This window comes from Rhopalosiphum padi, chromosome 2, assembly GCF_020882245.1.
Source record: "Rhopalosiphum padi isolate XX-2018 chromosome 2, ASM2088224v1, whole genome shotgun sequence".
Classification (NCBI taxonomy): Eukaryota; Metazoa; Arthropoda; class Insecta; order Hemiptera; family Aphididae; genus Rhopalosiphum; species Rhopalosiphum padi.
Window position 1 is genome coordinate 5,692,000 of NC_083598.1, and position 18,879 is coordinate 5,710,878.

The 18,879-nt window shown below is 25.3% G+C and overlaps 2 protein-coding genes across 2 annotated transcripts in view; both read left to right on the forward strand.

Annotated features, from left to right (window-relative positions):
* LOC132923007 (CXXC motif containing zinc binding protein) overlaps nucleotides 1-18,879 on the forward strand; it is a 433,444-nt gene that overhangs the window by 240,054 nt on the left and 174,511 nt on the right. The window lies entirely within an intron of this gene.
* Nucleotides 11,568-18,879, forward strand: part of LOC132921365 (octopamine receptor beta-3R-like) — a 168,144-nt gene continuing 160,832 nt past the window's right edge. Inside the window, exon 1 of the mRNA XM_060984354.1 lies at nucleotides 11,568-11,842. The gene's annotated coding sequence lies outside the window, so the exon portion shown is untranslated. The remainder of the gene's footprint in view (nucleotides 11,843-18,879) is intronic.

Here is an 18,879-nt window from a genome sequence, read left to right on the forward strand (position 1 = left end):
ATTAAAACTGTTTCCCTGACTCTCTGCGAAGATTCAAAGTTTATCGAAATATTTACAATGTATTTGTACTTCAGTGGTATACCACTTTCGTGTAAAGAAACAGCCATCACCACTTTTAGTGATTACTTCGTCGTGCACGCATATTCTTTAAAGAGAGATTATTATTAAAAAAAATAAAAACTATTGGCTAATACACGATACAACGTTATACTTAAATATAATAAAAATAGCTTTTAGTATTTTAAGTCTCTAATATGAAAACAGGGTTCAAATAAACACTGTAAGCCAGACGTTTTTTTCTTTCGATTTGGACAATTTAGGGACATTTGTTTATAACATTTAAAATATATGAGAGTATAAATAGATATCTCCGAACTGATTTGTAGTAATAAAATGTATTAAACATTTCTGAAAATAAACACTTAATAAATGCATTAAAAAAAAAGTAAAACGTGTTAATATACTCAGGGAAAAATGACTTTAATTCGAACTTATTTTTTCATGCAATATTAATTATGTTGTTTTTGAATATCTAATGTCGATATTATTTTAAATTCTACCTATATATTATGTGTGTAAGCTAGTTTGAAAAATTGTTGTATTGATCTATAATAATATAAATTATAATTCAAGTTGTATCGCCGGAAAATGAGGCTAGATAAATAAAATTAATTATTGTTTACCCGCAAAAAAATGTATACATAATACATTTATTATTTAATTTATCCGTGAACAAATAACTAATTTTATTAAAAACATTGATCTATCTATCTAAATCAAAATTAGAACGCCCAATTGCTAATTCATTAAAATGTAGGTACCAAAGATAATGATTTAATTTGTTTTTCAAAAACATAAAACAGATTTTATATTGGATCTAGTATTTATTATATTAAGATCATTTTTAAAATTACATTTGATAATAATTTAATTATACATTTAAAATTAATAAACTCCAATCTAACGCAGAAAAGCTCTATGGGAATTCAAAAGAAAAATACCTACTATCATATTAAACCTAATACTTGTACTGTTATACTATTTTATAAATAACCCCACCCTCATATATTTAAAATAAAAACTATACAAAATGTACCGTTGTTTGTGAATCTGATAGTTAGTTTTAATCAAATTTGAATAGGTGTGTATTATTTGCACTATTTTAAATAATTAAATAATAACTTTACACATTATATTAAATATTATTATATGTAGAATATGTGTTTGCATTTCTCTATAGTAGGATTTATTTAAACTAGATTAAAAAAAAATAAAAATGTTTTTCTTTCAACGATGTAATTTATAATTTATTGTTTTGTACATAACTAATTTATTTAAATTTAAATTTAAATATTACAGTTTTAAATCTGTAAGGAGATTGCATTTGTTGCTGTATTAAGAAAATATAAGGGTCACTCTCCATAATGACTCATCTCGGGCTCAATCTGAAATAAATAAATAAAAAATAAATAAATAAATAAATATGCTTATTACAATACCAATCTTTTAATAAAATATCTTTTAATTTCTAATTATAAAAACTAAGTATTTTCATATATTCATATCATAAATATCATAAGTTATAAAACTAAATAAGTATAATATTTATCAATACAATTCATATAGAACGTATTTAGCATTTAAAAATCAACAAGCAATATATACCATAACATAATGTACTATAAAAAAATATTTGTCGTATAATATAATATTACGATACTAGCTGAATAACCTAGCTTTGCTCTTGAAAAAAAAAAATAAAAAAACGTGAAATTTTTAAACTACATCATAAGAAACGTATATATTTAAATAATGTGTGCTCTCCCCTCCCATTATTCACTCTTCTAAAACAAATATGTGAATAGAACGGTGCTATGACATCTGCGACGGGGAGGTATTTTCAGCATCTCTGTGAAATAAAATCGTGAAATTAGTCAAATATCTCGCCAAAAAACCGGAACATTGATTGTTTCAATGTGTGCATTCCCCTGCTCAAAATTATTCAAAAGTTTTGTCGGAAAAAGAGGGAAAGTGAAATACAACGAGTGCCATATCATCCTCTCATCTGGCCAAAAATGAGAAAAAAGGAACCGTAGGAACACTTAGAGGGGTATTTGTGAAAACATCACAAAAAAAATCGCAAAAGAGGATATATTTCCATAAAATGAAAAAAAGAATATTCCAAATGATATTCGTACACAGTATAATATACTTCGTTTAGTAATGGTATGCTGTTTTTCTTTTATTATTATTATTATTATTGTTGTTGTTGTTGTTGTTGTTGTTGTTAAATCCAAAACAAAACTGATTAATGACTTAAAACTAGTATATCTACAGTAGTATATTCCACAAAAGTGTCATACCAAGTTGTATATTTTAAAAGCGTTAATAACGATAGTGTTCAAGGTAACTACTGCTCAATTTATACCACTGAAGCAACCGCAGTCTTTATTATGATTGATAGTATCAAAGATTAAAGGATATTAAAAGCCATTATATAGATACTTATAGAATTTGTTTAATGCGGTAATTTATACATAATCGAATTATAAGTAAATACATTTTTTTAATTTTAAGCCAATTATTTTTCTTTTAGATTCTGAACGGAGTGATTAATGTATTGATTTTACAATGACGTGTGTGATTTTTTTTTAATTTTTAATTTTTTTTTTGTGTCTGTCATCACGTCTTAGATTAGTAATAGTGCTTTGATTTTTGACTTCAGCCCCATTTCTAAAAGAAAAGTGAATCTAGTTGGAGGGTCAAAAGTAAAAAATGTCCAATAGTTTTAAAAATCGTCAGGAAAAACCCTAAAAAATTAACGGAAAACGGGAATTTTTACGCATAACTAGTTTTTAACAAAATCAATTTTTTTATTTTGGTGTAACTCAAAAACAAATCGTTGTAAATACTTGAAATTTTCACAAAATGTTTATATTAGCGTTATCTATTTACGATTGAATTTTAAAAATATTATGCATTTTTTAAGCTATTTATAGACAATTGAAATTTTTGATTTCTCTAAGTTTTTTTTTGTCGTCACAATTTTTGTTTATAAGCGTTTAAAGTTCAAATGTTTATAAAATATGTCAAAATCGTGAAAAATTTTAAAGAATTTTTATGTTGAAAGTTCATAAAATGTTTGTGATTTATATCTTAGGATAAAAATGAAAAACCCAATACAAAGTTCTCCTTAAGTTTACCTTCAAATAACTGTAATAAAAAAACACCAGCGTCAATAAAAAAAATTTATGAGCGTATAAAATTTAAATTTTTACGAAATCGCATAAATTAATGATCAAAAATATATTGTTATTCAAAAAGTATAATTTGTAGAAACTTGAAACTTTCAATACATAGGCGTACATTTTGTTGAATATTTAGGGGGGCTATAATAATCCAATGTAAAGTGACTCTGCCATCCCCTTTATATACATAAGTATAACATATTACATTCGATTTTTGGGAGGTCTATCGAAATACTTGGGGGCTAAGCCCCCCAAGGCCCCCCGATGACCGCCTATGTTTCACCAGTAGTTGAGATTGGAATTTTCTTTGCATAATTTTCTTTTCAAAATATTTCACTTATTTTTATGTTAGTTATAGATGTTTGAAATATTCAATTTTTTAAACTCGCTGTATGGAAGTATGCAACCCGTCCTAATTCCTACTTAAAAAAAAATCTACTTGTATCAAAAAAATATATATTACAATTTAGATAAAGGTAGGCAATATAATATATCTCAGACTGACAAATCATCTCGGTTCAGAATCGTTTTTCATATGCAATGATAGATATCATTGCATTCAAATTTAACATATCCATAACAGTGACCCACTCGCGACGACTAATGCACAGCAGAGCGGTTCCCTACCTTTTTTCTATTGCCCTTTATTCCTAAATGGCTAAATGCACGAAGTTAGTGATCCTTATTTTATACACTTCGGCTCTTCTTTACTTACTTTCTTCTACTTACTTTCATATGTATTATTGTGTTTGACTATATACATAATTATCTATTAATTACAACTTAATGTATTATAAAATAATAATTCATGTATAAATGAAATTATATTAAATACTGGGTTATTCTCTTATGAAATAATATTCATTATTTCATAAACATTTTTTGAAAAGTATTATTATAAGTATTATTATTGATTATTTCTAATTGAAATAAAGCAAACATTTTTTTTAAATTATATTTTTTAATATTTTTTCATTATATTTTTCAATTATTTCTACTTTTTTGAATGCAATATATATTTTTAATTTCATATTCCGGATAAGATTATTTTTTTGGAGTATTTGCATACATAATTTATATTTCAAAGAATAGTTGAATTATGAATTATAAGTATTTAAATGTTAGATGATTGGTGAAGTAGACCATTATTTTTTGAAATATTCCCTAATCTAACACAACCATAATCTCATTTGACAAATAATGGCCAAACAATTTTAACTTAAATCTAAAAAAAAAACCTATTACTGTATATATTTTAACGAAAATGTATAATCAATAAATTTAACAACGTAAGATTTAATATAATTTACAAGTCTAATAGTCCAGTCAAATTAGCAAAAAGTTCGGAACTAATTCCACGAAAGCTGGATTTTGGTTTTTTTTTTAGTTTATATCTTACTTATAAACATACTAAAAGTCCTGACACCTACCCTTTGTGCGTAACCCTCCAACCCTCTTCAAATGGTGGTGCGTCCCTTTCACTGTTTTTGTTTATAATTCGTCAGATTTTCAAGTTAAAATAAAAATACCTATTACCAAAATTAAAGACCATAAAATTTACTATAATAATACATTATTTTATTTGACATACATATTTATAAAATTGAAATATAAAAAAAAGTTGATTATGAAATAACTATTTTAAATAATTACAAAAATTGAAAATTATACATATATATTATATATTTATATGATGTGTTTCTGACTGCAATAAACACATATAATATTCTGGACAAAAATGTTATTGTAGTAATCGATGGAGGTTTCTTATTGCATCGCGTTGTATGGCCTTCAACTTCGACGTATGACAATATCATAGATAATTACGTAAGCTATGTAAAAATACACTATGGATTTAACAGCGTATTATAGTTGTATTCGATGGATACACTGATACACAAATAAGGAATTAAATATTTAAAATTCTGAAAGGCAGCGACGAAAAAAAATGTATACGAGTGTCGAGTACAAACATAATTTTTGAAGAGTCAATGGGTGTACTAACCACTCAAGAAAAATTGTTATCTAACACCGATAATAAAATAAGGCTTATAACAATGTTGACCGAAAAGTTTTTAACTTCGGGTATTATTGTTCACCGAACCGAAGATGACGCAGATTTACTTATTGTCAATACAGCTATATGAAACACCGACGATAATATACAAGTAGTGGTCATAGGAGAGGATATTGATTTACTTATACTGTTATTAAGTCTTCCAAAAAACACAATAATATTTGAAAAACCGGGTAGAGGAAAAATAGAAACCAAATCCTATGCTGTTAGAAATACACAAGAACATTTTAAAAATTAGATTCCATATTTTATGTTTATTCATGTGATTGGTGGATGTGATACTACTTCGTCATTATCTCAGAAAGGTAAAATAAAACACCTGAAAAAAGTTCAAAAACACTCGGAATTATACGATTCATTATTAATAATTAATAATGAATCTTCATCGCCGGAAGAAATTGAACGTGCCGGAGAAAAATATCTCTTAACATTATATAAAGCTCCAGCCCACATTAAATCTTTGAATAAATTAAGACATGATGTTTTTCAAAGAACTGCAGCTTCCAACAAAAAAAAAGTTCAACTAGCTAGACTTCTACCTACTATCGATGCGGCAAGAGAACATTTACATTTTTCTTTTGAAAGTGATTAGTTGTGCCTACACAAAAACATGTGAACACAATTGTAGTTGTCGAAAAGCAGGATTGCTATGTTCAGTTATATGTAAGCATTGTCAAGGAGGTTCGTGTTTAAATCAGCAACCGATCACAGATAATGAAAAAGAGGAAAATATTGAAGACATTTTGAGGACAATTTCGATGATAGATATTTAATTGAGAATCAAAAAGAAGAAACCAACACACCAACAATAAAAAAAATTAAACCCGCATAATTTAATTAATAAGATACAATATGATTTTAATAATTCAATACATATTATAATATAAATAATTAAAAATGAAAATATTAAGTATATTAATAAATTTTGTTTCAGGACCTACAACCTAACATAATTTAAAAAAATTTTATTTCATAGCTTATTGTCTGAAAAATAAAAATAAATGTATAATTTTCAATGTTTGTAATTATTTTAAATATTATTGTAATTAATATAGCTATTTCTAAATTAACTTTTTCTTATATTTCAATTTTATAAATATGTATGTCAAATAAAATAATGTATTGTTATAGTAAATTGTATGGTCTTCAATTTTGGTGATAGGTATTTTTATTGTTACTTGAAAATCTGACGAGTTATAAGCAAAAACATTGAAAGGGGCGCACCACCCTCTGAAGAGGAGTGGGGGGCTACGCACAAGAGGTAGGTGTCAGGACTTTTAGTATGCTTAAATGTAAGGTATGAACTACTCATATACCAAAATTCAGCTTTTGGAAATTTTTTTTTAGTAAATTATAATTATATTTCTGATTCTTATATTTTGTAATAGTCAACAAATTGTTCAATTCTATCGTCATTACCGATATAAAAAACATTGTTACTTACGATAATTATTAAAATTGTTAAAATAATTTAACGTTATATTATGTAAAATTATCTGTTCGTTAACTTTTGTCATAGGTCATTTTAACGTATGATTGACGGTTTTTGCTCAAACACAATAAAAAAAAAAGATAAAAAATTTAAAAATATAACACTTACTGAAACATTTATATATATATATATATTAAAAGTAAATTTATTCCATGGTAAATTTTATGGTGTTTAATTTTAGTAATAAGTATTTTTATTGTAACTTGAAAATCTGAAGAGTTATAAGCGAAAATAGTGAATGGGGCGCACTACCTTTTGAAGAGGGGTTGAGGGCTACACACAAGAGGTAGGTGTCAGGACTTTTAGTATGTTTATAAGTAAGTTATAATCTAAAAAAAAAACCAAAATCCAGCTTTCGTGGAATTAGTTCCGAACTTTGTCAATTTTTGATATAATTTGACTGGACTATAACATAATATTTAAATTTACATAATACGATCTATATAAAATATTAGATAGTATATTTGCTTCCAAAATACAACTAATATTATATAATTTGGTAGGTCAAATGTAAAAAATGTCCTGTACTTTCCAAAATAATTGATAAAAAAATAAAAGAAGTAAAGTAGGCAACAGCTCTGGCAGAATAATATTTAGGTGTCGAGTGTATCTCATCATTAAATAAGTCCTGTAATATATATGTTAAGTTTAAATTAAATAATTACAAATAACGATTCTAATTAAAGATTGCCTATAAAAAGCTAAGAAAATAGACTCTAAATGCAACACGTTTGGGTATAAATGATTGCACCGTTTGGGTACACCACATCTCTAGAAAAATAACACGTTTGGGTACATAGTATACATAATATTATGGTAGTATCGTACACTATATTCTGTATCCATGATATAAAATCTTTTTTATTTTGAAAAATCATAGTTATTGCTTTGAATAAAATTTTGGTATTTTAAGAAATATTTTTTATCCTGCTTCGTACATACTCTTTCTGAATAACCTAACGTTGAAATGACTTAGATGCTCTAATTGGGCAGTTATGTAGTTCTTATCATATAACGTATGTGATTTATTTGGCTTCACGTTAAGATCAGTAGTTGCTCTGCGCTTTAAAAGTGACATCACTTTTTGCTTAGTGTTTACGTCCATAATTATTACAACGAATAAGATAATCTTATAAAAATATTGCCGAACTGAACGTTTAAATATGAAACACTTAATTAGTTTCACAAACCATGACTTATAAAGACAGATAATCATTCTGTTTTTTTGCGATTGGCGATTAGCGTATGTAGTACATACTATGTACCCAATCGTGTTGTGCGTTTATGTACCCAAATGTGTTCTATATTTACAGATAAAATTATGCTATGTACCGAAACGTGCTGTGCCCCTTTAATTATAGATAGAGACACGTATGAGAAATCTCGTAATACATTTTAAAATCTTAGATTATAATATAAAAAAATATGCTTCATGAATTTATAACAAGATACGAAGTTTTACATCGTTTTTCAACTACTTATACATACTATAAAATTATAAAACTTAAAATTTGCTCGGAATCAAAAAATTCAGCATTTTTTAAGAGGACCTACCCAAAAAAAATACGAACGTTCGTTAAAATTACAATACTATAATATTATGCTGTTATGATTTATCGTCAGATTCAAATTCAACATATCCATTTCAGTGACCTGCTGAATTATTTGATGCACTCAGGTACTCGACACCTATACAACTGTACAGCAAAATGGTTACCTACTTGTCTGACTTGATCGCTTCTTTAAATAATCTTGTAAATTGTAAATTATTTTTATTTTATAATTCTTAGCTAAATTCACTAAGTTTAATGTATAGTTTAATAATATATAATTATAATATTATTACACCATACGTAATATGACTTATGTTTTCAACCAAAAACTCATGAGTTAGTCAAAACCTACATAAGCTTTTAAATTGTCTTTAAATAGAATCTAATTGTATGATTAACTGTTTATAGCTGTATACTACTCATATGTTATTTAAATTGAGTTTGTATTAATGTATAACTGTTTTACATAGTTTGATACATTGTCATAGTACAATATTTAAAATATTAAATTTACTTTTATCTAAATTAGTAATATTCCTTTGTTACACATATTATTATAATAATCTAATGACATCGATAAAGTTTCATTGTCTAATCATTTATACTTTACATAGAATCACGTATTAAAGGTATAAGGTTATAATTTATTTATGCTTTACAAACTTTATTTAAAGGAAATATGTATTGATTATTGGTCATCGTGTAAAAACAAAAAGTATGATATAAATAAATATATTTTATTCAGTATAAGCAGTTTGAAAAAAAAAACACTATGTTATTATTTTTGATATTATTCATATTACTTTGCACAATCATCTCCCAAAATTAATAAAACAAATAATATAATTTTCAAAAATAGGTACTTAAATTTATTTTTTAATATCTTCTACATAAAGAATAATTTATTTTAATTTATAGTATGACTGATTTTGCTCTGGGCGTTAAAACAAGAATTCAATAAAATATTTTTAACTCAAATTTTAGTCATGCTGGGTCTTTTAACATATGTATTGTACATTTAACGGTGTATTTCATACAATATAAATTTGAGAAAGTATGTGAAAATATGTGAACTTGTAATCTTTTTAGATAACTATAAGTATAAAAAACAAATAATAATATTTCATTTTTCACCTATCATAATAATAGATGGTATGATATTGATGATTTTAAATTTAGTTTCGTTTACATATAATTACAATTTCAATAAATTATTATGATTTTGAAGTTTTACTAAAAATTAACAAGATATTTTTGAAACAAATTTTCATTAATAAGTTTTGATTAAAAAAGTTATTTTACAGTCGTACACAATTCAAATTTATACTGTTAATTAAACAAGTGTCTAAATTAATCAAAAAGTTGTTTTTTAACGACTTGAGTATTAGTTTTAACATATTAAAAAATATGTATATGTGTATCAATAATATAATATGTATGTATATTTTGAATTATATAAATTATTTATTATTTATTTATATACTCAAATGATATATTGTAAATAATATAGGTTATTATGTTGAACAAATATATCCTTTTTTCATAATTATAATATTATAGAACGATATTTAACAGTATTCAAATCATAATATACGACTTTGTATACTATTTTAGTAAAACATATCATTAAGGTTACAAACACAAAAACACGGTATGTCAGAATTCAAGCTTTTTACTTTAATGTAGGTTTGCATCGTAGGTATAAATTCGATCAATAAAAAGTAAAATATCTATATCGCAAACAATTGTGAATTTGATAGGAAATCACGAAATCCAATTCGTGCGAACGAATAATAATAATAATAATAATAATAATAATAATAATAAAAAACATTTTGACTTATTGATTGTAGTTTTCCTCTCGGGTGCTATAAAAAAAAATGGCTAACTGCCAGTAAACTCGAAAAATTTCGAACGATTCCGTAGACTCGAAATAGTTTAGTGCACGCATCACAAAACACGAGGGATCATTATAAATTTAATTTTTTTTTTGTTGGTTTTTATCACCGGCAATCCTTCGCGAAATTTTTTCTTTGCGTATACCACGCGTATTATTATCTAGCCGACTATTATCCCGACACTGAGTTATCTATGTAATTAGTTTCGATTATCATAAGGCCAGTCCCTAGACTTCGTCGTGTTCGGCTCCGGTCGAATTCCCAAAGTCAATCAATACATGACGATTTATTATGTGTAATGTAATCAGTACCTCTCGGCAGCAACGACAACGGTTTATTTTTCATCACATATATTATGGGTCTGTGTGAATGTATGCGTCACTGTTTATTTATTTTTTTTTTTCGAAAATTAAATAATCCATAACTCTACCGATGGTGTGCATTACACATCTTTAATATAATACATTATAATGTTATATACTTATATTCCTATAACCATATCTTACCAAAGCATTTCTTGTATTTATGATATATTTATTTTTAAATATTTGTATAATTCCGTATAGATGTTGAACAATAAATTTTGCTTGTATTTGTAATACAGTTAGCTAAGTTTGTTTTTATTTAAATACTTACTAAATAGTTAAAATATATTGTATAACTCGACGCGGGTGCATGGTTTTAAAATAATGTTATATTATTGGGGTAGGTGTAATCCCGGAAAAAAAGTATTCGCTGATACGTTGCCGTCCGTGTACAACGTGTGGATGGTGTAAAGTCGCGGCGCTTGTGCTTCGCTTACAACCCGTCTGTTCCCAACTTCGAGGTCGTCGAGAAGTGTCTGAAATATATTTTCTCCTGTCCCTCCCCTCGATCATCGAGCAATATAACTTTTTCACCCCGTGACGAAAACGACAACGGCGAAGAGAGGTCGTCATTGTTTTCAACGCGGACCGCGTCGACCGATTTCATTCATCATCAAGTCTACTCAGCGCGTAGCAAACCTACGACAATACTGGTAGAGGTGTATAATATATTATACTCAGTACCCGCCGCAAGCATAATAGGTGTTTGCACTTAAAAACCAGGAAAAAAGATTGAAAGACGAAAAGGATAGGGGAAAAAAACCTCAAGGAATAATAATAAAAGCTTACTGTCCGACCGAAAGAAGAACAAAAATAAAATACACAACACACACACACACACACATATATATATATGACCGAAAATCTCACGTTTTCAACAGATGGCGCGGGAATCCACCGACAAAGTGCTCGCGCGTCGTTTCGACCTAGGATACGGTCGCTCAGTAACGTTCGGATAACGGTAAATGCCGCAACGGTCGTCGGACGACTACGTTCAATCGTGCGCTAGTACGTGTCTTTCGGTCATATATATATTTCCGTAGGTACGCCGTTTTTGTATTTTTTTTTTTTTTTTTTATTTCGTTTCGTCAACCATTTGACACTGTACTACTAAACTTTTCGCCAAGTATTATTCCGGTCAATCGGCTCTGCAGTCACCGCATCGTTGCAACTCGCACAATCACATCGTCTCTCTCAATTGCTCCACACGTGAGTAACTCGAAATAAAATATTATTATACACGAAAGTGTATACAGTTATTATTATATCGTACTATGGAATTTATATGTGTTTTACTAATTATACATTGCGCGTAAATCGTAAAGGAATATAATAATAATACCAGTTGCAACACTTGTGACGACCGCCGTAAGATGTGGTTTGGGATTTTAATCCTTTCTTACTACAGACAGATCTGCGTTTAAAAAAATTAATTGTTTTTTTGGAAATGAGTAAATCAAATTATAAAATCACTTATTTCACGATGACCCCGGTCGTGTAAATAATACGATAATATCGCTTGTTATACGGTTGTTGTACGGTTTCGATAATTTCAGAATTATATGATATTGTGTGATGGGAAACGGGGCAATGCAGCTTAGCATAACTAAAACATTACTAAGTACTACACCGAACGAATGGTGTTAATTTTTAGAGGTTCAACTTCCTCCTTAGCATTAAATTGTATATAATAATAAATTCAAGTTACTCACCGGAGACAACCACATCGTTTGGCAACAATAAAATAATAATAAATAATTATGATAACGATGATAATAGAAATACTAACTATTATATATAATATACATGTATATAGGCGTATTATAATCATGGAGCGCCATGCACACCCTTAATAAGATAACATTTTCAAAATATGATCATCATGGTTAATTAATTATTATAATTATTTTCCCTCGTACAGAAATTTAATTGTTTTACTCGAATATTTAATATATTTTTTATTATTTAATTCACATATTACTCATGGTTAGTTAAGTAATAATTTATTACAGAATACTACAAAACTAGAATTACGTATACATAGGAAAATAATTCTTTGTGTTTTATGCACTATGTATAAAACTCAGTCGGTTCGTTGATTAACGTATAAGATACTAAAAAAACTGTTTTAACATAGGTACAAATAAAAATGAGAACTCATACACAGCAATTGTTTTAGAAAATAAGTGCTTTAAAGTTAGTAAAATAGAATGCATAATATTTATTATTTATAAAACTACAAAAAAAAAAAAAAAAACATTTATTTTATGTTTTATTTATCAGAAATACCGTTATACATAAATATTATATTTGGTTTCGTGTTAAATTATAATTATTTTAGATTTTTATGATAAAGTTAGATTAATTTTAATATTTTTGTACAGTAAGACGACCATTTTATGTCAAATACGCTAAAATAATTCTATTAAAAATATAATAAAATATCATGGAAATTCCCAATGACAACAATTTATTAGCCTGTAATTTTATAAAAATTGAACTTATATTAAAAAAACAAATTTAATCGTGTGTATAATATATTATATGTATATATAAATATTAAATGTACAATTTAGATTAATACTATTTGATTTTATAATATATACCTATTTTCAAATTGTATGATTACTATTTACATCCATATGTTAATTAATTTTTATGTAATAAATTCATAAGTTCTTACAAGCTCAAACTAGTAAGAATTATAATGCTTAAAGACAATTTTTCTTTTATAAATTGCCACAAAACATAAAAATATTAATTTTTGAATTATACATTTTTGTAATTTAATTTATAATATTAATATGAATTTTTAATTTACGGAAATACGTAGTTTGAAATAAAAATGATTGAAAATTTATTGAATTAATAATAAACAGTATTAAAATTGTCTGCATACTAGCTTATGTTTAAATTTAAATAAAAAATAGTTAATTAAATAAAAATGTATATTTTAAACACCGGTTTTTAAACACCTATTGATATTTAAAAATTATAAAAATTTAGAGAGAAATTTATCGTTTCATTTGAAACGTAGGTGTCATTCATAAAATATTACCTACTACATTTTAATTCAAAAGAAGATTAAATGACATTTTGTATAAATATTAAACTTTTAATTAAAACATCATAAAACACAATTAACACTAAATCAAATGTTAGTAGCTATATTTATTTTATAGTGTCGAATTTTCAAAATCTTGAGATACTAAAACCATCCAATATTATTTTAACTTATGTATTATATAATATATATTATGATATTATGATATGATATGATATGTATAAACAGTTTAAATTATTATTATTCATATTTAATTGAAAATATTTTGGAATGGTGGAAAACAAAATTATTTATTTACAACTAAAATGAAGTGTGATTTTCGTCCAAACATAATTGTTAAAAATGCACAGTATTTACACAATTTCGTGAAAATGTATTATTCCCTTTTTAAACAATTTGCACGAAGTACAATTCAAGTAATACACCAATGCATAAAATAAACGAACTAAATATACGTACACGAGACGTTATTTTTATAATATTTTCTAAAATAATTAATAATACAAGTGAATAAACAATTATATTTATAAAAAAAACACATTACCTAGTTAAATCATTGATTAAACATATGTACTATAATTATATGTATAATCTTGCAGTTTAACACCAAAATTAATTTGTTTTACAAGTTAAATTGTTATATGCAATCAGATATAAATATAATATATATACTATCCATTTGACTAGATCAGTGAATAATAATATAATTTAATATTAAAATATAAAAGTATATTATAGCTTTATGAAAAATATGTCATTATAATAAAATAATAATTATTATTATTATTATTGTTCACAATTATATTATTATTGAATATAATTATATGCAGCCTTATATAAAAATTACTGGTAAATACTATTTTGATTGTTTTCAAAATTTGTAATTGTATTTATTAGGTTTAGAGATAAAAGTCAAAGGTTACGCACAAGCTATTATGTTATTTTGTTTTTTTTTTTTTTGTAGAAATGCTACTACCAAACTACTTATTTTGAATAAATAGTAGATACAATAAACCTATTTATTCAGGGCAATATATCAAACAACGCTCTTCAAAAGTAGCATAATTCGCACGCAAAAAAATGTATCTTTTATTAAAAATATATTTTATTATCCGTGAACTGCACGAAATTGAACGTTAAATACTTAAATATTTTATTTCTAATATCGTTATCTGTTGTAATAACAATAGATAGGTAATTAAAGTTAAATAACCAATAAATGTATATCCATACCACTAGTCATAGTTGTAATCAATTTGTCGTTGTCATTTTAAAACTATTTTTAATTTATAAATTGATCGGTATATTTGTAATGTCAAGTATAATTATTACAACTCAACAACACGACATATTATCTTCAAATAAAATTTTCTCTAGATCTAGATAATTATATTGCTTATTAAATGTCACAATACTGATACTTTAAACTTTAAATAATTTGCATTTCATAGATAGCAGACTCTGTTTGATTATTTACAATTATTAAACACATAATCATTTGATAAGATTTTTAACCAAATAATTTTGAAAAATGTTTATAATATTGTTTATTATTTGGTCGTAAAAACGAATATTGTTTGAAATATTAAAAAATAAATTACCTTTTTAGATATTGATGTAAAATAAATCGAAAACACACTATTAATTAAAAAAAAATACATTAAAATTAATACATAGATGAAGCCAATGAATTTATATCGAATATTTCATAATTTTCTTTTTACGTTTTATTTTAATAACAGCATACAGTAAAATTGATAAGTCTTAGTATACGTCATTAAAATAATAATTTTCGTTTTCGTCGTGTTATTTTTGGTACGTAGTAAATATTGAAAGCCATATAAATTGCAGATAAAATAAATCTAATATATTACCGATTCCAGTAATTCATAATATGGTGATACGTATCATGTGTATTTGTGTCTTAGAGTTTTTGCGAGCGCAATTCAGAATAATGATTATATTAAGAAGCTATTTAGACGGAATATACTAAAGGCGATTTTGATGGAGTTTTACATAATATTATTATATTGAAAATATCATGATATACATTACCTATTCACTTATAAAATGATGAAAAAAAACTCAATATAATTATACCGGAAATTATTGAAAAAAAAGTTTTAAGACTTGAATGGTTGTCAAAATAGAATTACCTGTATGTGAAACCAAGTTATACGATTAATTTCCGTTATAAGATTTCATACTTTTGAACTTTTCTCTTTGTTTAATCGGATACTCCCAAGGCTCAAATACAGCAATAATGTGTAAATACCTATCAAATTTATAATTTTATATGCGCATTATATGAACAAGAAATTATTTTTCACCTTTAAACGAGGGCTTTTAAATTCAACATAAATATTATATAAACTAATGATAATGATTTAATGAACTTAATAATAACAATGTTTTTAGTAAATTTGTTTGTTAAACATGTTTTCTAAGTATAAATCATTTAAACATTTCTTCATTAGAACTGAAAAGTTAAACTTTCGTAATAATTCTTATAAATACCATTTTTATTTTCCATATTTAATTCTGAAAGATTTGAAAAAAATAATGATTTATTGAATAATGCATTATTGTTAAATTGATTTAAAATTAATTATTATGATGAACATGTGGTTTACAATAATGTATATGTGTTTTTGTTTATCGATCATCATGTTTTTTAAATGAAATTTGCAACTAATTTGTTTAAATTTTACAATTAGAAAAAAATATGGTGAAGAAATCTGACAAGTTTTGGTTTAACCAAATAACTCTGGTTATAATATTTTTTTTTACAAATCCGATGAATTGTAATTGATTTAAAATTAATAATATTACACCACCATTCTGTGCCGGGATGAGCCGCTATGTTTTGCTTTGTCTCGTTTCAGATGAGAAGATACTCAATACTTAGCTGCTATATCATGAAATATCGTATTCCGTTATTATAATTCACTTATATTGTCTTTTCAAATATAATAACGTTATTATATAAATATTATAAAAAAATGAATTAGAAATATTTATTTTATTTTCAAAGAAAAAAAAAATCCATAAGAAGTGTTGAGTAAGATTCATAGTCTTAATAACTGTATTTCAATACACTGTTTTTCTAATCCAAGTATTATATATTCTTTGTATATATTTTGATTCTGAACAGAGCGATATTTACATTTAGTTTGTAAAATACGCGTCAATGCGTACATGGTTAGGAGTAAAAAAAAAGAAGCTTCAATAATAAACTTTGAGAGCGGTTTCTGGTATCATAATATCGAATCTAGTCGGTACTTAAAGTGCTAACCAAAGTGGACAATTCATAATATAACTAAATAACTTTATTTAGTTTTAGTAATAATTTCAAAACTAATTTTATATGTAAACGTATTTTAAAATATAATTTTTTTCGCAAAACTATTCATCATTATTTCATACGAGTACATTGTTAATAACTGACCAGAAGTAAGTTTAATTTCTTTAATTTACAAATATATGATCATAGTTATCGTATATATCTACGATTGAAAATGTATTAGAATAAGATTCAAATTAAAACCAATTGATCATCTATATATATTATTTTATTTATATATACAAATGACTCGTGTATTGTGAAAAATGTGTGATCCTGTTATTAAAACTGTTTATTTTTTATGCCTAAGTAATTTTTATATAATATCCTTCTAAAATAAATTATTGTTTATTTCTTAGTTTCTGTGAAGCATTTATTTGTTTTATAAACATAAGTAAAAAAAATTGCTTAAAATAGAATGAATCACTGGTTTTTTCTCTCCAAAGTATTTCCACCTCAAAAATGAATATTCACCAAACACGTAAAAATGTGTAAATAAAATCCCTTCTTAAATATTATGATTTTTGTTTTTTTAATAACTAATAACAAAAATATTAATTTAAAGTTGTATTATAAAGTAATTAGATTCGTTTTGTTAACAAATAATCGTATTTTATTAAGTTTAATTATTACGAACTGTTATAACTGATTTTTTTACTATATTATTTATTAAAAAATATTTCAAAATGTCATAAACATAAAATAAACAAGTCTTCACATAAAAAACCACTTCATTATGAAATCAATATGTCTATCGCTACGCTCAGAATTTAATAAATCCCAAACAAATATCGCATAATATCCTCTAAATAATGGTATATAAGGTTGTGGTATAAGATAATGTTGCATCATTTTTCTAGTATTCACACCAAATTTTTTCTTAAACATATGAATATTTTGTTCAAAAATGTTGAATATTAGCCCAAAAATCTACGTTAAATATTTCATAAATTTGAATGATACACAATACATCAATTTTTCAATATATAAGCTTTAGAAATCCTACTAAAATACATTCCTAAAAGCGCATTAATTAATCATAACTACTATACGTAAAAATCGTAATTATTATTGCACTTCACAAATAATGGTTTGTCCAGAATATCGATTTAAATTGGGTTAGCATAAATGGTAATATAAAACAATTTATTCTGGGATTATTACTACGATGAAATGCATCATAGATAATTTATTAAAATCAATATTTTTTATACGTTTAAGCAGATATATAACTTCTCTAGGAAGTTGCGTGTAATTGAATAATTATTTATGTATGTATAAGGAATCAAATTATCAAAGATTAAGTTTTCAAAAGTTTACTGTAAAATAATAATATCATCATAAGCTTTTACCTTAATTCCACAAATCGTAAAAGTATATACAATTTCTATTGAAATTTGAGAATACGACTAGTGGAGAAACATATTTTGTTCTACATACAATTATTTAACATGTATGGTTTTTTTCTCTTAATTTTCCATCACAATTATTTATACATTTAAAAAAATCATTAATTAATTTTTTTTTTATTATATATACGTCATAATTGTACAACAATTGATAGTATGATATTATTTTGAATAGAAATATAAAATGCAACCATGTATGGGAATTATATTGCTTCTAGCAATAACTCCAAAAAAAAAACTGTGAAACTACCCTATTCTATAGTATATTTTGAGTATATCTCGGCATGGAGTAGTTCCCCGAAACGATGAGTGTCATAGATGCATTACATTTGAGTACAACAATAAATTATTATTTACAAAAAATAATTCTAAGTAGTGACATTGTATCAGCTCCTTTTTCTAAGAATATTTTATCATTTTTCTTTTAGTA